Source organism: Podarcis vaucheri (genome assembly GCF_965113315.1).
Source record: "Podarcis vaucheri genome assembly, chromosome: W".
Classification (NCBI taxonomy): domain Eukaryota; kingdom Metazoa; phylum Chordata; class Lepidosauria; order Squamata; family Lacertidae; genus Podarcis; species Podarcis vaucheri.
In genome coordinates this window covers 33,619,673-33,646,869 of record NC_138757.1, presented here as the reverse complement: position 1 = coordinate 33,646,869, position 27,197 = coordinate 33,619,673, and the positions used below count along the sequence as shown (strand labels likewise).

The window sequence follows — 27,197 nt, the reverse complement described above, 5'->3', positions numbered from 1 at the left end:
CTGGTGAGTCCGATCCCTTCTATTATATTGATTTTTGAAAAATGGGCAGCTCTTTGTCTAATCCCCAACAGAAGTTTTTAAAAGACTTAAAATTTCTCCTCTCCTCCAACAAATTGGAAGTTCCGGAGGGTGATTTGATACAGCTTATTCTGTGTATTGATGAACATTCTCCCTGGTTTCCGGCAAATGGGACTTGGGAATTAAAACTTTGGGACAAGATTGGTGAACATTTTCATGGGCTCCCCAGCATCAGTGCTCGGATTCTAAATGCATGGTGCAAGGTTCATTACGCCATGGGCTCCTTATCACCAAAAAATATCTCCCTGGCTGCATTGCCAACACAACCTCCAGCTTCCTTAATCCAGCCTGCTGTGTTAGAGTCTGCTGTGTTAGAGTCTGTTCCCATACTTGCCCTGCCAGCAGCTCCAGACCCCAAACCTCTGGACTACAGTTTCTCACCAGAGGACCCAATCTTGCAAAAATACCGTGGTCTGGCTGGAAATAATCCAAATCTTTCAGCAGCAGAACCAGCTATCCCTTTTCAACGTGCAGTCCTTGCCTGTTGCTTAATTCAGGATACTATGGCATTCCCTGTTATTGTGCCCCCTGCTGGTGCTCCAGCAGGAACTCAAGCCCAGCACCAAGCTTTTGACTTTAAAATCTTGAAAGAGCTTCAATTGTCAGTAAGGACAAATGGACTTCAAGCCCTATTTACACAGGCTCTTTTGGAAGCCACATTAGCCCAGCTGTTAGTTCCAGATGACACCAAGCTTTTGGCACGTACAGTGTTACCCCCATCAGCAGGTGTTTTGTTTGCCCACGAATGGGAAACTGCCTGCCGTGCTTATGCTCCAGCCTTGTTACAACAAATCAGGGGAAATAATCCAAATATTACCCTCACAGACATCAAAGATGCCATGATGGGGCGTGGTCCCTTCGCTCAGGCTTCAATACAAGCCACACTGCTGCAGATCTTATTGAGGGATACTGCTCTTGCTGCTGAACAAGCAATGAGAAAAATCTCAGAACCCACTAGTATTCAATCAAGGTGGGGTTCAATCAGGCAAGAGGCAAGAGAATCATATTCTTCCTTTATGGACAGGCTGCTCACAGCAGTGAGTCATCAAATTGAAAATCCTGAAGCCAAACAAATAATTATCAAACAATTGGCTTTTGAAAATGCCAAAGAGGATTGTAAGGTTGCGTTACAACCGATAATACACAATCCTGCCACAGACACAGCAGCCATGCTTCGCATTTGTCAGTCTGTAGATACAGCCACCCACGAGATTCATCTGCTAGCAGCAGCGCTAAATGAAAACCATCCTGTAGCCACCGATACAACTTGTTTCCAGTGTGGCAAACCAGGATCACCGATACCCCAGGGTGGGTAGAACAGTGGCCTCTACCAAAAGAAAAATCCACAGCAGCGGCACCAGCTATTTCTGAACAGCTTATTTCTGAACAATTGACTTTCGGCCACATTGAACCATCTTCATCCCACTGGCTCCAGCAGACAGGGAACGGTTTGCTTTTACGTTGCCAGTATATAACAATTCGCAGCCCACCCAGCGATATCAGTGGATTGTCCTGCCTCAAGGCATGCGGAACTCCCCTACACTTTGTCAACATTTTGTGAGTGAAGCATTGAAACCTTTCCGCATGCGCCACCTAGAGGTGCTGCTCACGAGCTACATCTGGCAGTATTTGCTACACCATTGTTGCCAACAGGAATTTTATATGCTCAGGCGGGACAAGAAGAAGACTATCTACATTATAGAATGGTTACATCTACCGCACACCCCACCAAAAAACATTTATTCCATAATTGAATCCACATCAGACATTGTTATCAAAGGACGTTCACGAGCAATAGCTTTGAGCGGTTTTGATGTTACATCAATTTATTTACCCCTCCAGTCTTCTGCTCAGCGAGCAGAGCTAGCGGCTGTGATTCTTGCCTTTCAATCCTTTCCTACTCAACCTTTCAATCTTATTGTGGATACTCAGTATGTATATCGCCTTTTTGCTATTTTACCAATATCTTATATAACTCCTTCCTTGGATTCTGACTAGTTTTCCTTGTTTCTTACCCTGCAGGCCTTACTTCAGCATAGAGTTCCCTTATTATGTTGCACATCTTCGCTCCCACACATCGCATCCAGGGTATTTAGCAGAGGGCAATGCAAAAGCAGATGCAGCATTGAAGAACATTTCTGCCTTTTCTCTCTTTTCTGATCCTATACTATGTCATAACACCTTTCACCTTCCTGCGAAAGCATTGGCAAAGCAGTTTTCTATTCCCTTGGCCCAAGCAAGGGATATAGTTTCCCAATGTGCTTCTTGTTCTAAACCTCAGCTGGCCATTCCTTTTGATGCTGTCAATCCTAGGGGCACGTCTGCATTGGCGTGTTGGCAGATGGATGTCACACACACCTGTGTTGGCTCCACTCTCCAAGGTTCACCTCACGGTGGACACCCACTCTGGATTCATATGCGCTACGCCCATGAGAGGGGAACAGCTCGGCATGTCATTCAGCACACTATCCGCTGTTTCTCAGTCATGGGTAAACCTGCGCGTATCAAAACTGATAATGGTCCAGCATATATTTCTAAAACATTTTCGGAATTTTGTATGTTGTGGAATGTGAAATTAACTCATGGCATACCCTTTAACTCCACAGGTCAAGCTATAGTGGAAAGAGCACACCTGACGTTCAAAACACTATTGCTTAAACAGCTTGGCGGCCGAAGCATATCAACAGCAGATATCCCTTCAGCTGTTCACCAAGTTCTTTTTGTACTTAACCATCTTTTATATCCACATAATAGGACCCATACCCCCGCTGAATTGCATTTTAGGAAGGAGGAGGCACTCCCCCGCCCCTTGGTGGTGTACCGACGCTTGCCTGATCCCGCGTGGCATGGACCTGTCCCGCTGATCACATGGGGACGAGGGTACGCAGCAGTGGACGTCGAGGACAAGCCTTTGTGGGTTCCAGCTCGATGCATGCAGCCATGGCGGACCTCTTTAACCGCGGATGCGCCTTCCTAACCATTTGCCTTGCCATCCTTTGCTGCACCGTTATACAAGGAGAAGCCAACGACCCAATACAGTTGAAACCACCTTATTTCACCTCATCGGCTGGCAAGCAGTTGTCAGCTTCCTATTCTGGCTGGCAGCATCCACGGCTCAGCCACTCTCGGACTATAAGAACAGCGTTGTTGAATAAGACTTTTAGGGTAGAAAATTATCATAAGATATGGAGGGATAATATTTTTGTACAAGATATGATTATGTTTGCCAGTTTATTGAATGCTTCTAAATGTTGCTTGTGCATGCACATGCCCCCTTTTGCGAGTCATTCAGGCATAATGCTTCATGGTGTGCCTGTCAATGGATCTTTTCAATTTACAAATATTATATCCCCTAAGCAATCTTTTTGGCCCCCAGTACACTTGACCCTCCATGAGCCTGCCCCCATTTGTTTTCAAATTAAAGAGGGGAAAGAATCATGGGGCATATATCCAAACTGTCAATATACATTGAAATTCATGTTTAATAGCTCTTGTTCTCTTACAGGAACATACAGTGACCAATCTCAGTGCTATAGGAGTGACACCAGTGCATGGCTAATAAACTAGAAAGGAAGCTACCATGCAGCTTGGAATCAGAATTCTTATATTCTTGGCTTCCGGATGGAAGTTGGCTTTGACATTTATTGATTTTAGTGATCATTATAGTAGTTATTTGCGTTATTTTGTGTTGCTGTATACAATGTATTCCTTCTTTAATTTCTGTATGTACTGCATGATTCTCCAGTCCGCGGCCCGCTTCCGGTCTCACAAGAGTCGCCTATCGCTCTCAATATAACCGTATTGGTACTGACATATATGACTCTGATTAATTAAATAAAGAAAGAGGGCATGTGGGAGTCATAGCCACGGTAAAGGCTTGTAATATTGCAGGGTGCCCCCTGACCTCGGCTGACCAGCACTCTGAGCTTTACAATGTATTGGAATGCATTGACCTTATAAGGAGTTATGTTCCCCCCTCTGGGCAGTGTAACCCTATATGGTTTGTGGGTGGGTTAAAGCCAGGACCGGGTGAGGTAACGTGAGACATTGGAATGCAGCCATGTGGCTGGGGAGAACAAAGAGTAATAAAAGGACTGGAGGGAGAGAAGTCTGAATTGAGCTGCCCTCCGTCCATGGAAATACAGCTGTCTCACAGTGTCCTTATTTTATGCTAAAAAGCACCATTTGTAACGGCTGGCTCCGACATTAGTTCAGGGTCAAGCTGGGTGGGTTGTCAAGGAAACAGTGTCCTGCCCATCTTTGTGACATCTCTTGCTGCTTGTAGAAAAGACAGCAGCTACACATCCCCGTCGTGGGATAGTTGGGAGGAGTTGGCTGAGACAGAATTGGGACGGAGAAGCAAGCAAGCAAGCGAGGGACCAACAGGGGAGATAGGTGTAGACTTTGCTTTGCTTTGCTTTCACTTTATCATTTCATTTTCATTTGTATATTTTGTGCACATATTTTCCTGTATATTTTAGACAGAGAGGAGTAGCAATGGGGTTAGAGGAAAGGTTCAGAGTTAGTGTTGTGTGAGCATTTTAAAGCAGTTGAGTTTAAACAGGAGGGGATTTCACCTGAAGAGATGGCCAGCATCGTGAATCTGTAAGTAGGATTTCTTCTGCTTCTTTTTTTTAATCTTCTGGGGCGAGGGCTTGGGGTCCCCCACATGGCCAGCATCCCCATGGAATTTAACCCCTTCCTGAACAGCCATCAACTGCAACAGACAGACGTTCTGTCAGTCTTCCTGTCAGTCACTCTGGCTCTAAGAGAGTTTTCATTGCATTCTTCGGCTCATCTATGCCTTGATGCTTTGACGACCTTCCTAGCAGCCCCCTTTGCTCTCCAGGCAGGGCTGCTGTCCTAAAAGCATTATGCTGAGGGTTCTTTTAAATGCTGGAAATGCTTCCCTTATATTTGCTTTGCTGGTGATGGGGGTGAGGGGGAGTGTTGGACCCCCCCCACACATATATGAGATGCACCACTGTGTTCCTGTGGAGAGCCGTTTGGGGTCTGTGGGTGCATAAAAAAAACCAGAGCTCTACTGTGTGGCGAGTCCCCCCCAGGGGAAATAAAGACACATGACACAATTATTTAAGGTTAATGGGCTAAATATGGCCACAACTTTATTGGTTACAGGTGATGAGTGGTATTGGCTTAGGCATTGGTCCTAACCGACTATCCGGCTTCAGCCCGTCCGCTTGAGGTCCGGGAAGGGTTAACCACCAGTAGGGGGAGTCCTGCTGATGCACATCAACTCAGAACCCAGCCCCCCATCACCACTCGGGGGCGTGCCTTAGGCCCTCACCTCCATAGGCTTCGGACAGGGCCACACCCCTTTATCCTTTATCGGACTACCCTTTAATATGCGGGGCAGGTGATGGCGCTTCCTCCCCTCTTCCATCTACATAACAATACCAATACCAATGACTAACCGCCAATACCCAGAAAGTTGTGACGATTTGCTGCGAGGTAGGCCAAAAACCAAGTGGCTGGTGCCAATTTGCCAAGTGGGAAAATTCCTACCAGTCCCCTCAACAGTGACCAACCGAGATCCATAGCAAGATCAAGGACGAAAACCTCAAAGGGCGGGAGGGTGGGAAACCAGAGCAGCTGGAGGAGGCAAAAGAGGGAGATCCCCTGACGCGCCAGTGATAAATAGGGCTGGTCACGCCCCCTGAGCCAGCGATTGGCTGTCCAGGGGCTGACGCGGCCGGGGATTCCCTCAGTCGTCCACAACTCCACCTCCTTTGTAGGCAGAAGTGGCTTTGCTGGATCAGAGGAAAAGCCCATCTAGTCCAAACTCACAAGCAGTAGCCCACTCCTGCTGCTTCTCCTCTAGCTGTAGGCTTCAGAGGTAGAGTGCCTCTGTTCCTGGAAGCTCTATATTGCTATGCTGAGTAATAGTAAGAGATGCTGTTGTTCTCCTCCAACAATTGGTGTAATCTGCATCCCAGCCCTGCAGGCTACTTGTCCTTGTAGCATCGGCTGCCTGCAAATTTCAGCAACGGAGTAAACATGATGTGAAGAAGTTCCCACCAGCATTCTCAAATTAGTTGATTCAAAGCTCTCCCTCCATCTGCTTTCTCTCCAAGGCCATGATCATCTTGGATAACTCCTTCCTGCTCCTTTCCTTGATATTTTTTTAAAAAAATTAATAAAGAAAGAAAGAAAGAAAGAAAGAAAGATTTCTTAGTTTACAAAAAAACGTGCATTGTCTCTTTTTTCCAATTGTGTTTTCTACAGATCAGTTTCATTTGTTGTGAGACATTAGTGCTGCATGCAGTGTTGGGTTAGGAAGAACAGAGGGGGGAAGAGGGGGAGGGTGGGGTCGGGTGGCAATGCTTCTCTTCTACTTAGTGTATGTGTGGGGTTTTGTGTCAGCATCAGTTGCGTGGGTTCACTTACTATTCCCTTGTTGCATTTCCTTGGTGGTGAGAGAGGTTGGGGGGTGACCTAGGGTGTGGTTGGTGGTCTTTGGTTGGCTGCAGGGAGATTTGTTTTTGTGTGTGAGTGGGCACCTAGGGTACAAATAACCAGAAACCTCATCAAACTATACCTCCACAACTACAACCCCTCGTGGCGACAAATCAACAAATACCCGAGGAGATGCAACAACACCAAATGCTCCTTTCCTTGTTGATATGATGTCCCGCAGCCGAAGTAGTGCGTGAAATGATATGGGTCTGCCTGCAACTGTTAGGCCACCCGTATTTGTGTTATGGCTATGCTGCAAAGACTCCCTGTCTTCTCTTACACACACACACACACACACACCATTTTGGTTGTAGGCTTCTGTCTCAGCTTTTGAAATGTGTTGGGGAGGGGGGTTTACTGGGTTGTTTTTCACCTTTATTGTGCATTTTGTGTTTTTATATTGTGATTTTCATGTTGTAACCAGTGCTTTTTTTCTAAAAAAAATGTTTGGGGTACTCTCATTTTGACTCAAGAAAATCACCATTTCATAGTTCAAATCGGGGAAAATAAATGCAATAAAGTAAATGGACAAAAGTGCAAAGATTCACAAAATGTTTCGGGGTGTGCATACACCTGCATCCCCCCAGAAAAAAAGCACTGGTTGTAACTGAGACCTGTGGGTATAGGGCGGTATAACAACAACAACAACAACAACAACAACAAGGTCTGCCCCTCTCCTTCTCTTCTAGGTTCAGGCGACTGAGGGACATGGCAGCCCGCAAGAAGAAGGGGACCCGCAAAGTCCCCAAGAAGTCGAGGGTTGCTGTGGGCCAACGTGAGCAAATGCTTCCTTTTCATTTTGGAGCGTAAGGAGGGGTGGCCTTAATGCTCTAATCCTCAACTGTGAAAAATAAGTCGAAATGAACTAACCTGCCCCCATGTCCTTTCCTTCTTCTCTTGTTGCAGATGGTTCAGAGACTGGCAGGGTCTGGGCATCGCCTGTGGTTAGTATTTGAGAAAACAGCACAGTACATACTAAATCCCTCACCCACCCACCCATCCACCAGTGCTGTTTATACTGCCATTTTGGGGGTCTCAGATGCAGAGAAGCCCTCCTGGCATGAACTGACAGCCTGACTCTTGCCATTTCAGCAACTGGAGAAGGATGAGATGTTCCTCTGCTGCGTGCTGGCCACTTGCTTGGAGGCCCGCAAGAAAGAAAAGGACAGGTTGAGGTACTCCAAAAAGATGGCCGTCAAGGCAATTGCGGTGAGTGAGAGGTTGCATGAGGTATCCAGGGGTGAGGGGGGCAGGAGAGCTGGGGATGGGATTGGGGGGATGCTGGGCAGAAGGAAGGCCTGGCGGGGTCTGGCCAAGAGAAGGGTTGTGCAGGCATTTGGCATTACATTGCCAATTCCTGCACTGAGTTTGGGGTTGGAGGAATCCACCTGATGTCCGTAGGGAACTGACGTTTCCCCCCTCCGCCCTCTGTTCTCTATCAGGATCTCATGGGACGGATTGTGTGCTTTACGCAGCCTGAATTGGCCCTTGCTATGGCACTGGAAGCCCTTTACCAACTGAGGTATACCGGGTTTTTTGAGCTTGACGAGGAGCTGGCGGGGGGGGGGGGAGAGGAGCAGAATGTGGAAAGGTGTTACCAGACCTTGCCACTTCAGTAAATTAGATTGGAATAATTGCTTACAATTTCTTGGGTTTCTTGCGTTCAAAAAGCTTTATTTATGCAGCAACTATTTACAGGATGAGTGGAGATGTGAGAGAGAAAATAGAAGATATATTGTCTAGAGATGACTGCGAAATGGCTCAGCTTTTAGGGGTGGGATTAACTAAGACCTAGAGGCTTGCAACAAAGTGCCAGGTAGACTGCCACATAAACAGTGCCCTCGTGTGTTTATTTTAATTTTATCTTTATTCATTTTTACCCTGTAAAATTTATATGCTGCTTGATTGTAAAAAACTGGTTTAAGCTAATACATGCATTCAGTTCAAGAGAATGAAATGTATTTGATGCTCCCCCCCATATGAGACAGAGTCTAAAAGGGTTTCCCGCCTTCTCTCCAGCCTCAGGGAGCCCAAATTACCACTGAAGCTCCACAGCCTGATTGTGCATGCAGCCTTTGCGGCGGTCATTGAGGTCAAAACTGAGCCCGACAAGCAGGTAGCCTTGAAATTTGACTTCTCTAGTTGTTGTTTCTTCTTCACACGCTTTAAGCATTGCTCCCATTGCTCAACATCTGATCTCTCTTTCCCCTGCTTGGCGCATCCTCTCCCTCATTGCCATTGCCTGCAGGAGTTAGAGGAACGTTATACTCTGATGCTGGGAGGCCTTCTCTGGGAGGCCCCAAGCACTAAGACCCTGAACTTGCTGGTGAATGTAAGTATCTTGATGGCCTCAGTGGCTGTTTGACCTAGAAAGCTTTCATGGAGAAACCGCCACCTAGCAGTGCACCTCTTGGGCCCTTCCCCTCTTGTAAGGCAAGCTGGCCACATGGACCAGCCAGCAAAGGCCCACTTGCCCAGACAGCCAAAGGAGGGCCTTGGATGCAGAGCTACAATTTGGGGCTGGAGGACATTGCCATTTTAGAACAGAAACGGATCTCTCTCTGAGAGTGTAAAGGGCTTCACAGTGGTCTGCCTCTTTCCCCCAGACCAGCCTCCTGATCCTGAGGTCCCCTTTCTTTTTTATTTTTATAATAATTTTTTATTGCATTTTTTCCAAATTACAGAAAGAACAAAAGAATAGGCAGAATAGAAGAAAAAAAGAAAAAAGAACAGAAAGTCATAACCATTTCAGCAACTTATTTCAAATTTCCATTGGACTTCCCCACATCTCCCACATAATGCATTCTTGATAATAAAGTTATCAGCAAATTATACCCTTATTTCGTGTGTTTCTTTATATTTTTAATTGCAATTTAAGTTTAAATCTCTTATTCTCCATTTACTCTGAAGATATAATATAGTGTCATTTTTACCCATTTAAACTTTGATTCTTTCATAAGTGTTATCAATTTCATAGGTAATTAGATTTCATTGCTGGGGCTAACGTTCCAAATCATACGGCATCTTATGTTTCATACAACTTATAATACTTTTGCAAATAGTCTTTAAATTTTTTCCAGTCCTCCTCCATTGCCTCTTCTCCCAAGTCTCGGATCCTTGCAGTCATCTCGGCCAGTTCCATGTAGTTCATCAATTGCGTCTGCCAGTCCTCCAGTGTGGGCAAATCTTGGGTCTTCCAATGCTTAGCGATAAGGATTCTTGCTGCTGTTGTAGCATACATAAAAAAAGTTCTATCCTTTTTTAACACCTTCTGGCCGACAATGCCCAGAAGGAAGGCCTCTGGTTTCTTGGGGAAGGTGTACTTGAACACCTTTTTTAACTCGTTATAAATCATTTCCCAAAAGGCCTTCAATCTTGGACAAGTCCACCAGAGGTGAAAGAATGTCCCTTCAGCCTCCTTACATTTCCAACATTTATTGTCAGACAAATGGTATATCTTAGCAAGCTTGACTGGGGTCATGTACCACCGGTATACCATTTTCATAATGTTTTCTTTCAAGGCATTACATGCCGTAAATTTCATACCGGTGGTCCATAACCTTTCCCAGTCTTCAGACATAATATTGTAACCAATGTCTTGAGCCCATTTTATCATGGCTGACTTAACTGTCTCATCCTGAGTATTCCATTTAAGCAGCAAGTTATACATTCTCGATAATACCTTGGTCTTTGGTTCTAGCAACTCTGTCTCAAGTTTCGATTTTTCCACCTGGAATCCTATTTTTTTATCTAGCTTAAAAACCTCATTAATTTGGGCATAATGTAGCCAATTTTGCACCTTATCCTTTAGTTTTTCAAAGCTCTGCAACCTCCAATTACCCTGATCCTGAGGTCCCCTTTCCTCCCACAGGAACTGAGAGGTTACACAACAAGTGTGATTGCAGCGGAGAGGCAACTGGCAGCCAGTGGCATTAGCTGGCTGATGTCCTGTGCAAGAAGGCTCAGTTGCCTGAAGGTAAGTCTCTCACCTTTGGCACCTTCACAACCCCAAGAGGCTCCCAGAGTGGCTTGTGAAAGGATTCCCACAGGAGGAATCACAGTCTGGTATCAGGCGCACAACACAAGGTGTGTCCCTGGGAGGCCGGACAAGGCTGGAGACATTTCCTGCCCTCTTCCTTGATCTTACACTTCCACCTTGGGGCCAGGCAATAGAACTCACTCATCCCATGATGGAAGCAAGTCTTCCCTGGCTTGGGTCTGCTTCCATGTTCTCTTGCACCCATTATTTTGGGGGGGGGGGGGTTGAGGATCAGATCAGTCATCTGATCCAGTACTGTGTATTCTTTTCTCTACAGCATGCTCTCGTCCCTCTGGAGCTGGCTCACCTCTGCCCCAAAGAAGGTAACACCCACAGCCTGGGGACATGGGACGCACTTTCCAGACTAAGGAGAGCCCACTTAGTAGCTGCAGCATCCTTGCTTGATGCAGACCTCCTGGGTCATGTGGCTGTGAAATCCTGCCACAGCACAAAGATGGCCAAACTGCAGGCTTGGAAGGAGTCGTTGCCACCAAAGACAGGATCCATAAAGCCTCCTTGTAAATAGGGTGGAATGGGGGCCAGGTCAATTTGGTGAATCAGTAAATGTGGCAGAAATTCATCTCTCTTCTCCTTCATTCTATTCCAGATGGCATAAAACTTGATGTCAGTTTCGATTATGGGGATAAGACACAAGTTTCAAGGCTCAGCGATGATGGAGTGGCAAGTTTTGCTTGCTGTTTCATTGTGTCTTGTTGCTAATTGTGATCATTGTTGTTGTTTTAGAATTCTTTCCTATGCAATATTACTTTTCTATTGCTTTTAAATTGTTGCTTTTTAAATTGTCCTTGTAAAGGAAAGTGTTCTGCTAATGTTGATTGTATTCTGAATTGCTTCAAGAAGCCTCATAGCAATGAATAATATTAAGAGTAATAATTATTTTACCTGCCTTAATTATAATACAGCATTGACATGCATATTTTAAATTAGCAGTTAAGGTCTTAAACTACATATTTTAATTGTTTTACATCTCTATTATTTACTGTGTTCTAGCTTATAGATTTTAATTTTAACCTACATATATATCTATACATATATATGAGAGCCCCCGGCTGCAGAGGCTGCGCAAGGCTAAAGAGGAAGCCAAGGCAGCGAGCGGGATGGATCACGCTCGCTGCCTTGGCTTCTTTAGCCATGCTTCTTTAGCCACGCTGGAGAGGTTTAGCTCCCAGCTGGAGAGGTTGCGCAGCTATGGCAGAAGCCAAGACAGCCACGAGGTTTGTAATGGACAGGAACACCCAAGAGACCTGGGATGCTGAACTCACCTGAATGCTGACTAGAGATTCTTCAGTCTTCTTGAGGGAAGGGGAGGGGATTTTCTGCTCCTTGCTGATGATTTGCCCCCGAATGCCTTCCCGCTGGGCAATGCTGCCTTCCTGCCCTGCCCTGGGCTTCGCCAAGGATGCAGTCAGACCTCCTTCTGACATGAGCCAGTCTCTTGACCAAGCTTCTCTTCCCGTTCCCTCCACAACTTCTGGGTTGATCCCCTTCCCCATGGATCCTGATCGACCCAAAATGGTGCTCGGTCACAGTGACCAAAGAGCAAGACAGAGGGACTCATCCAGACTGCGCCACCTTCTCCACTCACAATCCCATATGGCCAGACGTACAAGTGCTTCTGAACGCCCTCTTTAAGGAGGCTGAGAAGGCTGACATACTGGCAAAGGCAGGAGAAGCCCTATTACGGAATGATTACCAGATGTCCCCGTCTCCCGGGGACAGTCCCCGGATTTACAAATCTGTCCCCAACAAAATCCGTCCCCGGAATGTCCCCGGATTTCATATAAGGCCCCCAGATTTATATTTTAAGTGTTGTAGATTTATTAGTAGGGAATGAATGTTGCGTGATTGGTTCAACGGCACAAGACACATCATATGGGGACTTCCGGCGAGGCAAAATGGCGGGTGCCAGGGCAATGAGCAGCTCCTGAAGCCAGCCAGAGCCAAGTGCACTACCAGGCTGGCTCCGGGCTACTGAGACTGCCGCTACCGCTGCCACTGCCGAGGGGGAACCAGGGATGCCCGGCGCGTCAACTGGGGGAACCGCTGACACACACACCCAGGACCCAAATCGAGGCGGGAGCGAGAGCGTCCGGCCACGTGGCCGACTGCCCAGTGGCTCTGCAGGGCCAGTAAAACCCCCGGAGCCAACCCAGGGTGAAGGAGGAAAGGAGAAGGAGAAGGAAGAGAGAGAAAGAGGAAGGAGAAAAAAGAGGGGAGCCCCAACCTTGCCGCGCTGCTGCCGCTGAGGAAGAGAGGTAGGAGAGCACCAGTAGGGCAAGGACACGGGGCCAAGCCCAGGCCCGACCCGACCCGAGCCTACTCCACGGCAGATAGCACTCCAAGAGATCAGGCTGGGGCCCAGAGGAAGGCCACGCGACAGAGGAGACCCAGAAGAGAAAATATTACTTCTTGTTTTTTTTAAAAAAATGATTTTTTAAAAAATAACATTTTTTTCTCTTCTGAAAAAAAAAAAACACGTGTCCCCGTATTCTTTGAAAAAAATCTGGTAACCTTACCTTAAATCCTAACCTTCTAATTCCAAGTGTCTTCTTTCTCAATATCCCCCATTCTGTTAACCGCACCAAGCAACAAGCTGGAAAATATAAGTTTAAAACGCAAGCTTTCCTTTGTATCTCGCAGAACTTTAAATTTAATTCGTGGGTTTTTTCACCTGTCCTCCAAACTTAGGTCTTTTTGCCATCCTTTAAATGGGAAACCAGTAGTCAAGCCATACTTTTTGGTAAAACGTTTGTGTGGATCCCGGAAGTCCTACCAGAGAAGATCAATGGGAGTTTCTGCCAGCACCAGCCACTTCTCCTTCTGCAAGCAGCGCCACCCGAATTCCCATCTGGGATGAGCCGATTGGCACACTAAAGTGAGCGCCGGAGAAAGACTGGGGTGGGCGGCAAGTGGGAGGGGGAAGTCGTGCACTTCTGTCCTGTGAGAAAAGTGCTGATCCTCCCAGGAGGCAGCCTGCATGCAGACAAGGGGGCAGAGACAGAAGGCAGAGATTCTGCCTGGCCTTGGGGTGCCCACCCTCCGACGCCTCTGCCCGTGCACTTTGCCGCGTGGGTTTTGCCTGAAAGGGTCCTGGGTGCTCGTCATTAAGGTGGCTGCTAATTGCGATGATGGCACTGGGCTCTGTCTCTCCAGTTGCACTTCCCAGGGAGATGAAACTCTGCACTACTGTTCACTGAATTGCTCGCGAAGCGGCCATACTCGAGGCTCTTATTATCACAGCCCTGCAGGATTAGACCAAGGCCCATCTAGTCCAGCTCTCAGCAGCCCAGCAGATGTCCAAGGGAAGCCCCAAGCAGACTCCAAATGCAGCCCCACTCTCCCCACTTGGGACGCCCGCAACTGGTATGCAGAGGTAGACTGCCTCTGCGGCTGGAGGTGCAACATGGTCTAACCCTCCATGAATTTGACGAATCCTCTCTTTTTTTTTTTTATTATATTTTATTAGGTTTTATCCATAGAAAAGTTTAGAAAAATACAAAAACGAAAAAGATACAAAATTACAAAATACAAAAATGCAGACATTAAACACAAAGAAAGAAAAAGAAAAAACACATATAAAAGAAAAACAAAAATTCCCTCTTTCTTAATTTCTCATCTTTAGTTAACTTATTTTCCTGACTTCCTCACGTCTCCCATTTTTGTATCCCTTTTAGAAATTGGTTCAGTATTTCTGCAAATAAGTTTTAAATTTCCTCCAATCGTCTTCCACCAACTCTTCTCCCTGGTCTCGGATTCTGCCAGTCATTTCCGCCATCTCCATATAGTCTATTAGTTGCATCTGCCATTCTTCCAAGGTGGAAGAATGTGTCTTCCAATGCTTTGCGATGAGAATTCTTGCTGCTGCTGTAGCATACATAAAAAAGGTTCTATCCTTCTTTAACACCGATTGGTCCACTATGCCCAGGAGGAAGGCCTCTGGTTTCTTCGGGAAAGTATATTTAAATACCTTTTTCAGTTCATTAGAAGAAGAGTTTGGATTTGATATCCCGCCTTTCACTCCCTTTAAGGAGTCTCAAAGCGGCTAACATTCTCCTTTCCCTTCCTCCCCCACAACAAACACTCTGTGAGGTGAGTGGGGCTGAGAGACTTCAGAGAAGTGTGACTAGCCCAAGGTCACCCAGCAGCTGCTTGTGGAGGAGCGGAGACGCGAACCCGGTTCCCCAGATTACAAGACTACCGCTCTTAACCACTACACCACACTGGCTCTCATTTCCCAGAAAGCCTTGATCCTTGGGCACGTCCACCAAAGGTGAAAAAATGTACGTTCAATTTCTTTACATTTCCAACATTTGTTATCAGGCAAGTGATATATTTTTGCAAGCTTGACTGGAGTCATGTACCACCTGTACATCATTTTCATAATATTCTCTCTTAGGGCGTTACATGCCGTGAATTTAATCCCAGTGGTCCACAACTTCTCCCAGTCAGCAAACATAATATTATATCCTATATCTTGTGCCCATTTTATCATTGCAGATTTTACCGTTTCTTCCTCAGTATTCCATTTCAACAGCAGATTATACATTCTTGAAAGTATCTTAGCATTGGGTTCTAACAATTCTGTTTCTAACTTTGATTTTTCCACCTGGAAACCAATTTTTTTATCCAAGTTATAAACCTCTCTTATTTGAAAGTAATGTAACCAGTCTCGCACCTTCTCTTTAAGTTTGTCATAGCTCTGCAATTTCAGTTTGTCACCTTCCTGTTCTAAAATTTCCCAATATTTTGGCCATTTAGCCTCCATGTTGAGTTTTTTCAGAGCTTTCGCTTCCATAGGTGATAGCCACCTTGGGGTTTTACTCTCCAGAAAATATTTGTACCTTGTCCAGACATTAAACAATGCTTTCCTGACAATATGGTTTTTAAATGCCTTATGTGCTTTTACCTTGCCATACCATAAATATGCATGCCACCCAAATATGTTATCATACCCTTCAAGATCCAAAACATCTGTATTCTCAAGAACTAGCCATTCCTTCAGCCAGCAAAAAGCTGCTGACTCATAATAAAGTTTAAAGTCTGGCAGGGCAAACCCCCCTCTGTCTTTGGCATCAGTAAGGATCTTAAATTTTATTCTGGGCTTTTTGCCTTGCCAGACAAATCTAGATATATCTCTTTGCCACTTCTTGAAACAGTCCATCTTATCAATAATTTGCAATGATTGAAATAAAAATAACATTCTCGGCAATACATTCATCTTAATAACAGCAATTCGACCCAGCAAGGAAAGCTTCAGATTCGTCCAAATTTCTAGATCTTTTTTCACCTCTGACCGACATTTCTCATAGTTGTCTTTAAATAGGTTCACATTCTTGGATGTCATATTCACCCCCAGGTATTTTACCTTCTTTACTAATGTTAAGTCTGTCTCTTTCAGAAACCTCTCTTTCTCTATCGGCGTCAAATTTTTCTCCAAAACCTTAGTTTTCAATTTGTTCAATTTAAAGCCTGCCACTTGACCAAAATCCTGGATTACTTCTAGGGCCCTCTTAGTGCTGGATATCGGCTCCTGTAATGTCATAACGAGATCATCTGCAAAAGCTTTAAGTTTGTATTGTTTAACTCCGACTTGAATACCTTGAATCAAATGGTCCCTTCTAATCATGTTTAGCAAAACCTCCAGGACCGAAATAAAATGCAATGCGGAAATTGGGCAACCTTGTCGTGTCCCTTTCTCTATTTTAAACTCTTCTGTAACCACATTGTTCACTATCAATTTAGCTTTTTGTTCAGAATATATCGCACCTATACCATTTTCAAAGTTTTGTCCAACCCCCATCCCCTGAAGATTTTTCTTCATAAAACTCCAGGAAATGTTGTCAAAGGCTTTCTCCACATCTACGAAAATCAAAACTGCTTTTATGTTAATGTTCACCTGCAGCTTTTCCAGAATGTTAATTATATTCCTCGTATTGTCCGATAGATGTCTTCCAGGGAGAAAGCCGGCCTGGTCTTTGTGTATCACCTCTGCCAAAACTTTTTTCAGTCTTCTAGCCAATATATCTGCAAAGATTTTATAATCCACATTAAGTAGGGATATGGGGCGATAGTTCTTAAGTTGTGTCTTTTCAGACTCAGTTTTCGGTATAAGTGTGATATAAGCTTCTTTCCACGTCTCCGGCACCTTTTCCCCCTCCATAATTTCATTACAAACCTCCTTTAATGGTTGAATTAAATAGTCTTTCAAAGTTCTGTAATACTTGGAGGTTAATCCATCAGGCCCTGGAGATTTGCCCAGTTGCATATTCTGAATCGCGCCTTCCACCTCTTGTTCAGTTATTTTGTAATTGAATAATACTTTGTTTTCCTGAGAAATTTTTTGTAATCCATTAGTTTTCAAAAATTGATCAATTTTCGACTCAATCTGCGGCCCTTGTGTATAGAGTTGTTTAAAATATCTCTGGAAGCAGCTTCTAATCTCCTGTGGATTCTGAATATTCTTTCCATCCACTTCAAGATTGGTAACCGTGTTAAGTTTTTGTCCCTTCTTCAGCTGCCATGCTAACAGCTTTCCACATTTATTAGCTGATTCGAAGGTCTTTTGTCTCATCTGTTTAACTTTCCATTCAATGTCCTGATTTATCATTTTCATATATTGCACTTGATATGACTTAATTTCTCTCAAAATCTCTTGTGATTTTGGTTTAGCTCTAAGTTTTTTCTCTCCTTCTCTTATTTTCTCCAAAATCTTCTCTTTTTTCTCATTTTGGGTTCTCCTTTTTATTGCATTTTGCTGAATCAAAAACCCTCTCATTACGGCTTTGCTTGCGTCCCAGATAGTTCTTTTTTCCACTGTGGTCTTCAAATTTATCTCAAAATAGTCTTTTATAATTTTTTGGGCCTTCTTGGCGATTTCTGGATCTCTAAACAAGCCGTCGTTCATCCTCCATCTGAAGGAACCAGTCAATGTTGGTGTGCTGGTCCCGGGGGTAAGGTACCGTGAGTGTAGCAGAGTCCACACGAAGAGGGGCGAGGTCCGATGCAGAGAGCCGGGCGGGGAACAGGAACGCTGGAACAGAAGGCTGAGTAGGTAGCAGGAACACCGGATGGACGGGAACAGGAGGCCGAGCAGGGAACAAGAGTACTGGATAGTCAGGAACAGGAAGCCGAGCAGAGATCAAGAACACAGGAAGGTCCGAAGCCAACAACGACGTTGCTCCCGCAACCTGGGGCCGGCCTGACTGGGCTTTTATCCTCTTCTAAGGTCAGGGGCGGTCCCGACCCCCAGGAGCCCCGCCTCCTCTGGCCTTAAGGCGAGCACTCCTCCTGGGGGCAACCAGCTCCCTTCGCCTCTCTGCCCTAAGCCTCTGCAGATCAGGAGAGGCCGAAGGGTTACTGGGCCCTGGAGAAGGCTCACCTGTGGCCACTGAGTCATCCAGCACCTCTGGGGCCAGAATGGTTTCACCTGGTGCCTGCTCTTGAGTTTCCTCAGCATCTAGGCCTTGCCCCAGTTCAGCCGGCCCTGGAGGCGGGGACTCCTGTGCCGGCTGGGATTCCTCCGGATCGCTCTCAGACTCGGAATCCCAGGCCATCACACCATCCCCCCTCCCAGGCCCCCCCCTCACTTGAGGGTCCGGACCCGGCTTGCTGGGGTACGCCGCATGAAACTCTCGGATGCAGGCAGGCGCGTGGACGTTAGCCGCTGGTTCCCAGGAACGGTCCTCTGGCCCATACCCCTTCCAGTCAATGAGATACTGCAGCCTTCCCCTGCGGTATCGGGAGTCCAGAATGCGTTCCACCTCGTACTCAGGCTCTCCCTGCACCAAAACTGGCTGCGGTCGGGGACGGTTCGGGTGGAACTCGTCGGGTGGGGCCACCGGACTCAGAAGGGACCTGTGGAATACCGGGTGAACCTTCAGGTGTGTTGGCAACCGGAGACGGAATGCCACAGGCGAGACCTGGTTCACGATAGGGAACGGGCCGGTGAACCGGGCGTCCAGCTTCCGCGAAGGTCGAGAAGGGTGGAGGTGGCGAGTGGAAAGCCACACCAGGTCACCGACGTGAAGTTCCGGCCCCACCTGGCGGTGGCGGTCGGCCTGGACCTTGTACGCCTCCTTGGCCTGGCGCAGCTGCTCCATCAACAGCTGTTGCTGGGACTGGAGCTCCTGAAGCCACTCTGTCACCGCAGGGACCGCAGATGCCGGCAGCACATCCGGAAACAACCGTGGATGAAAACCATAACTGGCTTGGAACGGGGTCTGCTGGGTGGACGCATTCACCGCGTTGTTATAAGCGAACTCCGCCAATGCTAGGTGGTCGACCCAGTCGTCCTGCTGGTAGCTGCAGTAACACCGGAGGTACTGTTCCAGCACCGCGTTCGCCCGTTCCGTCTGGCCATCAGTCTGTGGGTGGTAAGCAGATGAGAGACAGACCTCTGTCCCGAGGGCCTGGTGCAAAGCACGCCAAAACCGGGACGTGAACTGAACGCCACGGTCGGACACCACACGCTCAGGTAGGCCATGCAGGCGGAAGACATGCTGGAGGTACAGCTGAGCGGTTTCCTTAGCTGAGGGTACGGATGGGCAGGGGGCACAGTGCACCATCTTCGTGAAGTGGTCGGAGAAAACTAGAAGGCAGGTGCAGCCACGAGACGGGGGTAACTCCACTACAAAGTCCAAAGAGACTGTGTGCCAAGGACGTGGTGGAACCGGCAACGGCTGAAGAAGGCCGGGGGGTCGCCCGGTAGGCCCCTTGGCCCGCCTGCAGACGTCACAACCAGCGACGTAGCGAGCCACGTCGGCCTTCAAACGGGGCCACCAAAACTCACGGCTTACCAGATGGGTGGTCCGATACCGCACAAAGTGCCCCGCCGCTGGCGCATCATGGGTCATCCGGAGAATCTCAGCCCGCAGAGGCCCTGATGGGATGTACAGGCGCCCGTGGTGCAGCAGAAGACCCTGATGCGAGACCAGCCCTGGATACTGAGGGCATGATCCTTCGGCCAGTTCCCGGAGTCGTTCCTGGGCCCAAGCGTCGACCCGCTGCTGTTCCCGCACCCGAGCCTGCAGTGGCTCAACCTCCTGGGTGGCCAGGAATGCAGCTGGTGGTAGGATCGTGGTGGGTGCTGCTTGCTGAACCGTGTCTACGTTGTCTTCGGGTTTCCGGGACAGGGCATCCGCCTTCTGGTTTTGGGAGCTAGGGATGTAGCGGATCCGGAACTGGAACCGGGAAAAGAACAGCGCCCACCGGATCTGCCTTTGGTTCAGCTTGCGGGTGGCCTGGAGGTATTCCAGGTTCCGGTGGTCAGTTCTCACCTCCACCGGGTGTCGTGCTCCTTCAAGATGATGGCGCCAAACCTCAAAGGCCACCTTGATGGCCAGTAGTTCCCGCTCCCACACAGTATAGTTACGCTCCGCTGGGAGGAGCTGGCGGGAATAGAAGGCGCAGGGTAAAAGTGGCGCTTCCGGTCCGTGCTGCTGAGACAAGACGGCACCGAGAGCCGTACTGGAGGCGTCAGTCTCTACCACAAAGGGTCGAGAAGGATCCGGATGTTGCAAGATCGGCGCTCTCTGGAAACAGGCCTTCAACCCTTGAAACGCCTCCTCCGCCTCCTTGTCCCAGGAAAACGGCGTCTTGGGGCGCAGTAGTCGGGTCAACGGGGTGGTGCGGTGAGCATAGTCCGCAATGAAGGTCCGGTAATAGTTGGCGAACCCCAGGAAACGCTGTAGGTCCTTGCGGTTCTGAGGTGCCGCCCATTCTCGAACCGCTGCCACCTTCCCAGGATCCATCTGCACCCCACCTGGTGAGAGTCGGTGACCCAGGAAGTCCACTGACCGCTGATGAAACTCGCACTTGCTGAGCTTTGCATACAGACAATGCTCACGCAAGCGCTGCAGCACGGTCCGGACATGGCCTTCGTGGCACGCCGGGTCACGGGAGTAAACCAGAATGTCATCCAAGTACACCACCACGTACTTGTCTAGCAAGTCCTGGAACACGTGGTTGATGTACCGTTGGAACACAGCAGGCGCGTTGCACAAACCAAAGGGCATAACCAGGTATTCGAACTGTCCGTACCGGGTCCCAAATGCGGTCTTCCACTCATCCCCGGCGCGGATCCGAATCAAATTGTAGGCACCCCGGAGGTCTAGCTTGGTGAACACCTGCGCCTCTTGCACCCGCTCCAGTAACTCCGAGATAAGGGGCAAGGGGTACCGGTCCGGGATGGTAATTTTGTTCAGGGCCCGGTAATCATGGCAAAGGCGGAGCTCCCCACATTTCTTTTTAACAAAGAGCACCGGCGCAGCAGTGGGCGAGGTAGAAGGCCTAATGAACCCACGCTCCAGGTTCTTGCGCAAGAAGTCCTGTAAAGCCTCGCGCTCTGGCTCTGTTAACGAGTATAAGCGACTCACCGGTAGAGGCGCTCCGGGCTGGAGGTCTATGCCACAGTCAAAGGACCGATGCGGCGGCAGCTGGTCTGCCCCCCGTTCCTCAAACACGTCGTGATATTCCCGGTATTCAGCGGGGAGCGTTGCAGCAACCTCCTCAGTGGGCGCAGCTGCTAGCATCTCAGTCTCAGCAGGAGAACTGGGGTCTGGGAAGTGTACAGTCCGTTTGACCCAGTCAATCCGCACATTGTGAGCCTCCAGCCAGTCCATCCCAAGCACCAGGGGGAACCGGGGCATGGAAGCAATATCCAGAGTTCGCATCTCACGGTGCTGCTGGAGGCACAGGACCAGGGGCTGGGTCTCCTGAGTGACGGCACCCGAACGCAGGGGCCGTCCGTCGATTGCCTCCACCTGCATCGGTTCTGGCTTGTTCCGAAGTGGCACCCGATGCTGGGCAGCAAAAGCAGCGTCCATATAAGAGCGGGTTGCGCCCGAATCCACCAGCGCATGGGTAAGAATCCATGGCCCTCCTGGAGGGTATAGATGTACCGGAACCATAAGGTGTTGTAATTCAATTGGTGCGGTCGTCAGGGAAGTTCCAGGCGCGCCCCTGAATATACAGCTTGGCCTGGGCAAGGAACATGGGAAAGCTGGCCGGGGCCCCATCAAATTTCTCAGGCAAGGCCACTGGGTACTTGCCAGAAGCCGGGGCGTCGGCCCCAGGAGCCGGTAGGGCGTCCAAACGCTGCTGCAGTGCCGTAATCGCGTTACTGAGCTGCTGCACGGTGTGCCTCAAAGCCTGGTTCTCCTGGGCTATTGCCAACAGTGTAGGCGCTTGGTCGGCCATGGCCTCTGACTCTTCCCGAACGCACCCCTACGAAGGGGGAGTGCGGGTGTGGCGGGAGCAAACTGTGCTGGTCCCGGGGGTAAGGTACCGTGAGTGTAGCAGAGTCCACACGAAGAGGGGCGAGGTCCGATGCAGAGAGCCGGGCGGGGAACAGGAACGCTGGAACAGAAGGCTGAGTAGGTAGCAGGAACACCGGATGGACGGGAACAGGAGGCCGAGCAGGGAACAAGAGTACTGGATAGTCAGGAACAGGAAGCCGAGCAGAGATCAAGAACACAGGAAGGTCCGAAGCCAACAACGACGTTGCTCCCGCAACCTGGGGCCGGCCTGACTGGGCTTTTATCCTCTTCTAAGGTCAGGGGCGGTCCCGACCCCCAGGAGCCCCGCCTCCTCTGGCCTTAAGGCGAGCACTCCTCCTGGGGGCAACCAGCTCCCTTCGCCTCTCTGCCCTAAGCCTCTGCAGATCAGGAGAGGCCGAAGGGTTACTGGGCCCTGGAGAAGGCTCACCTGTGGCCACTGAGTCATCCAGCACCTCTGGGGCCAGAATGGTTTCACCTGGTGCCTGCTCTTGAGTTTCCTCAGCATCTAGGCCTTGCCCCAGTTCAGCCGGCCCTGGAGGCGGGGACTCCTGTGCCGGCTGGGATTCCTCCGGATCGCTCTCAGACTCGGAATCCCAGGCCATCACAGTTGGTTTCATTTCCATTTTCACAGGATTATGGTCAGAGCAAGTTTTTGGGCAAATTTCCACTTTTCGGATCTTAGGAGCCATTCCTCTGCTTATCCAGATTTGGTCAATCCTTGTCCAAGTCTTTTGGGCTTCAGAGAAAAATGTCCCCTCTCTACCTAGGGGGTTCTTAGTTCTCCAGATGTCAATTAAGTCCATATTGTCTGTCATTTCAAAAAAAGTTTTTGGTAGTCTTCCGTCTTTTGTCACCACTTGTCTTTCTGACTTATCCATATTTGTCGATACCACTCCATTCATATCTCCAAACATAATGATGTTAAAGTCCATAAAGTCCAACAATGTCTCATGCAGTTTCTTATAATATTCTGATTTCCCCTTTGACGAATCCTCTCTTAAAGCCATCCCCGTCAGTGCCTCTGGAAGGAGGAAATTTCAGTGTCACTAGGCACTCTGTGTCTGGCCTGAATCTGCCAACATTCCGCTTTCTTAAAGAGATCCAGGTTCTGATATTATGAGGGAGAAAACATCGCTCTGCGCCTTTCCCACAACATGCATACTTCTATGATGTCCCCACTTTCCCCCCTCTCGCAAAGCCCCAAAGCCTCCTACAATGTAAGCCTTCCTTACAGGGGAATCATCAGAACCACCTGTGCTGCAGAGCTTCTGGCTGAAAGGCGACTCATGGAGATTTGCAATGACTGCTGCAATGCACCCCTAATGATTCAGATTGTATCATTATAATGTTATTGTGTTTATTTGTTATTGATATATTAAATTTGTATCTTAGAAGCGGTGTGGTTGTGAGTACCATGAAGGGAGCCTGCACTTTGTGATTTGCCAGGGCACTACTGCAGGTTAGGAAGGATGAAGAGGCAAAGATCCTTTCCCTGTTAGCTAGGGATCCTTGCACCCAGGGTGTTTCCAGACTGCCAGTATTTTGTGGGAGGGATTCAGGTCCAGCCCAGAACTTCAGCTTTTCCAATAAGGATGGATTAAAGCACTCTGATCATTCCCTTAGTAGAGTCTAACCACTGTGTTAAGCTTTGGGCAAGCAAGACATGAACACAAAACAAACAAGTGGTTGTCTCCTTCAGAGGAACCCCTGCACTGTAAATATATTGACAGCACACTTACAGGTCTTTGGCATCAGCATCCCAGAACTGTGAAAGTTGCCTCAACTGTTGAGTAACACAGCTAAGGAAGAAGGAGTGGAGTGTCTCCAGGGGGAGTATAGCTCCCATTCCCTTCCAAACACACAGAAAGGACAGTGTGGTGGCACCCAGGGAATAGTTGCAGCAGCCGGATGGCTGCCTGAAGCACACACATTTGCACTCTTTTTGAATGGGATTCAATCTGAATCAGCCAGTTAGTGAACTTGGTGCTCCTGTGCAACAAACCCACTACAAAATTGCTCTTCCCCGCACACTTCCAGGTCCCTCCAGCTGGGCTTTTTGAGTGTGATGGATTTTTCTCACTCCAGAGCAGTTTGTCTTTAAGCTGAAGGTCACCAGGAAAGCAAGGGAGACTTAAAAATTTGCATTTGTTGATATAATAAGGTTTTAATAACTTTAATAATTACTAACTGTGTGGAAATGACTGGAAAAAAGAAAAAAAAGGAAAATCAAGGCTTTCGACGCCTTTGAATGGGTGGGGGGGGGGTTGGAGGAGAGGCGGAAAGAAGAGCTAACTTGTCCGTGGCTAGGGGGCACAATCTGGACGGTTCTGCCAGGGCGCAAGGTCACCTAGCTACGGCTCTACGTCTCTGGACCAATGCAGGGATGGATGGTGCTCAATGGGACTGGTAGGGTGGAAGGCAAAGAGGCCAACAGTAGGTGTTCTGTATCTGAGATGGAGTGGGAAGGGGCTGGCAGCCACCGCAGCCATCCCCTGTCTGCCCTCATGGACCGGCCAGAATCCACTGGGCAAATGCTCATCTTGCCAGAGTCTGGGTCTTCTGCTGTTGCTCTCTCAGAAACCGTGCCCAGGTGGGATGTTTCGTTTTTCGTAGCTGCTTCATCCCTGAGGAAGTGGGAGGTGACACAACTCCTGCATCTCTGACGTGGGAAGGTTTGGAGGTATAACAAACTCCACCCTTCTTCCTTGGCTCCGTGGAAAGAATGCATCTTTACATTTTGCGTGCATTTCACAGGCCAGGAGCCAAGCACCCCTTCCTGAGGGGGAGAAGAGGCCCAGAAAAGATGAGCCCTTCCCAGCCCAAAGGCGTTCCCCTGAGATTCTTTTTTAAAATTTATTTATTTAATTTAAATTCATCATTAATACACATATACAAGCATACAAACATACATTTCATACGATCCTTAAAAATGTTCAAACATACTTACACTCAATCCCACAAATAGTTCCTTTCCCCATCACCATCCACCAACCCTTCACCCCACCTTTGTGTTTGACTTCCAATCTACTCAATTACAATTTCTTTCCACTTCTATTACCCTGAGATTCAGCTTCCGGGCTATTGCTAACCAAGTTAGGAGCAGGAATATTGGGAGCGGGAAGGAACTGATGTCATCTTCCAGAGCAGCTGGCCAATTGAAGGGAATGAGGTGATAACAAGGCTTTCAAATCTGAACTCTTGTTTGCGGCTGATTAGGATAGAGGGAGGTGGAGAACAAGGGCAATCGGAAGCAGACTCTGGGTAGTTGGTTCCTTCTCTTTGTTCGGGTTCCTACGTCACACCAGCAGTTTAAATGGCAACACTCCTTTGCAAGATTATCCACCTTTTTAATTGTTTGTTATGGAAAATCATTAAAATGATAAGTTGCCCCTGCCAAGCATGCCATCTGGCTGAATACTTTTTGTTAAAGTTCAGGTGTGCTAAAAGTTGAAGCTATGCTGGGGTGTGTGGGTGGGTGGGTGTTTGTCCGTCCATGTGGCCACTGTGTATTCCACATTCCACCCCCTTCAAAGAATCCTAAGAACCTTAGTTTTCCTTTCACAGTGCTACGATTCCCAGCACCCTTAACAAACCATTGTTCCCAGGACTTTTTGGGTGTGGGTGGGAGGAGATGTGCTTTACATGTGCAGTGTGCAGGCATCTCCCAGCACATGTGTGTGGGGATTGAAGACTAACTCTTATGCTTTTCTTCCTTAGACCAGCTTGACGTTGAACAAGAGGTTCTCTGGGTTGAGGAACACATGCCATTTCACAGCGAAGCAGAACACGGGCTGAATGGTCACTCTGCCATTGCATTTGGTGAAGTCAGACTGGCTTTGCAAAGGAGCTTGCCCCTGAAGCCAGTTGGTTGCCTGCCTCTGGCTGGCTGGTAGCTTGGCATCACCAAAACACAAAGAGACAGCCCCACGCAACCTCACACCCAAAGATTTCTGCCCATGCTTCAGACATGCAGCCCTAAGAGCAGCTCTGACTCCCACTCTAGGCCCCTCTGCCCCAGACTTCCTCCTCATGTAGGCTACAGGATCTGGGAAGTCTGATCCAGCTTTGAGGTGTGGTTCCATATGACCGTTAGTACTGTTGTGTTTTTGCCAGAGAGCCACGTGGTAAGGAAGATCTCCAAGCACGCTTCCTAGGGGGTCCTCTTTAATCCTCAGATGTGTCCACAAAGGCATGATCCAGCACCTTCATGCCACAGCTGCCTCTGAAGTGACCCTCCCTCCGGTAAGAGCCATGCCTCACAGCTGAGTGCCTGGTTGTTTGTGTAGGGCGGAGGCTGGGAATCTTGTGGGCTCCCAGATATTGCCAGATCCAATGGCGAACGGCACTTAGTCAGCGTGAGTGTGAGCTCCCTGATTTATCTTTTAAGATTGTTTTAATGAGTATAGAAACCTTTTAACTTTTAACTTTAGTTTTTAGTTTTTAGCTTCAGTTTTAAATTAGTAAGTAGGAGGACGCCTTTTTCTATCGGGGAGACAACCATTGACCTTGAAACTGGGGCGGTTGCATGAAGAAAGAAATGACTAAGCAACTATACAGCCCTGCTTGTGGGAGAGGAACTGGGAAACGTACCAGAGATTCCAGAGATATAGACGACACAGAGGAACTGAGATGCCTGCCTCTTGCTAAACAAACAAAAATTAGTGAATCTGAAAGTACAAAGGATATTTTTAATATTCCGGTTTCAAACTCTTTCACACTGCTAGCAGAGATGAATGACGAGGAAACCAGTGTGAAAGAACCTTTTGATAACCTGCCTACCAAACCTTCAAGCAATAATAATACTGGCATCCACTCGAATGTCTGCACTAGAGCCCGTGAAAGCTGCATTGACGAGATACTATTTGAACACTCGACTACTTTAGACCTAGTTGCTAGAACAGTGGACTATATCTTTAAATATATAAAAGACATCCGAGGATCCTTGGAGAATATTATCTCGCTTGTATCCTTAACAGGTAAAGACAGTTCCCCTGATGTACCACCTGAGATGAAGCCCTTACAAATGCCCAGAGCACCCGCTTTACCTCATACTTCCTGTATAATTCCTCAAGCTGCTGGCAATCAGAAAAGTGAGCAAGGTGAGCAAAATAAGAAGAAACAACACTTTGCATCTCCTCACAAACTGCTGCTGCAAGCTACCAAAATCTGCCTAACGATTTGCCCCTTTAGAGGCAAGGTGATAAACTGGCATTATAAGAGTGATATAAGGAGACACCTAGCAGAGCTTCTGAGGGTAACCCCTAGCTCTATTGACTTGAAGCGTACTGATCATATTAGCAGCAGAC

At 48.0% G+C, this 27,197-nt stretch overlaps 1 protein-coding gene and 1 long non-coding RNA gene across 2 annotated transcripts in view; one reads left to right on the top strand and one right to left on the bottom strand.

Moving 5' to 3' along the window:
* LOC309523273 (uncharacterized protein) overlaps positions 1 to 27,197 on the top strand; it is a gene marked incomplete at its 5' end in the record, with an annotated part of 479,716 nt that overhangs the window by 77,730 nt on the left and 374,789 nt on the right. The window lies entirely within an intron of this gene.
* Positions 23 to 1,911, bottom strand: LOC309523234. Its single transcript, XR_014215289.1, has 2 exons — positions 700 to 1,911; positions 23 to 627 (listed from the first exon to the last, which is right to left on the bottom strand). It is a non-coding gene; the product is annotated as an uncharacterized lncRNA (long non-coding RNA).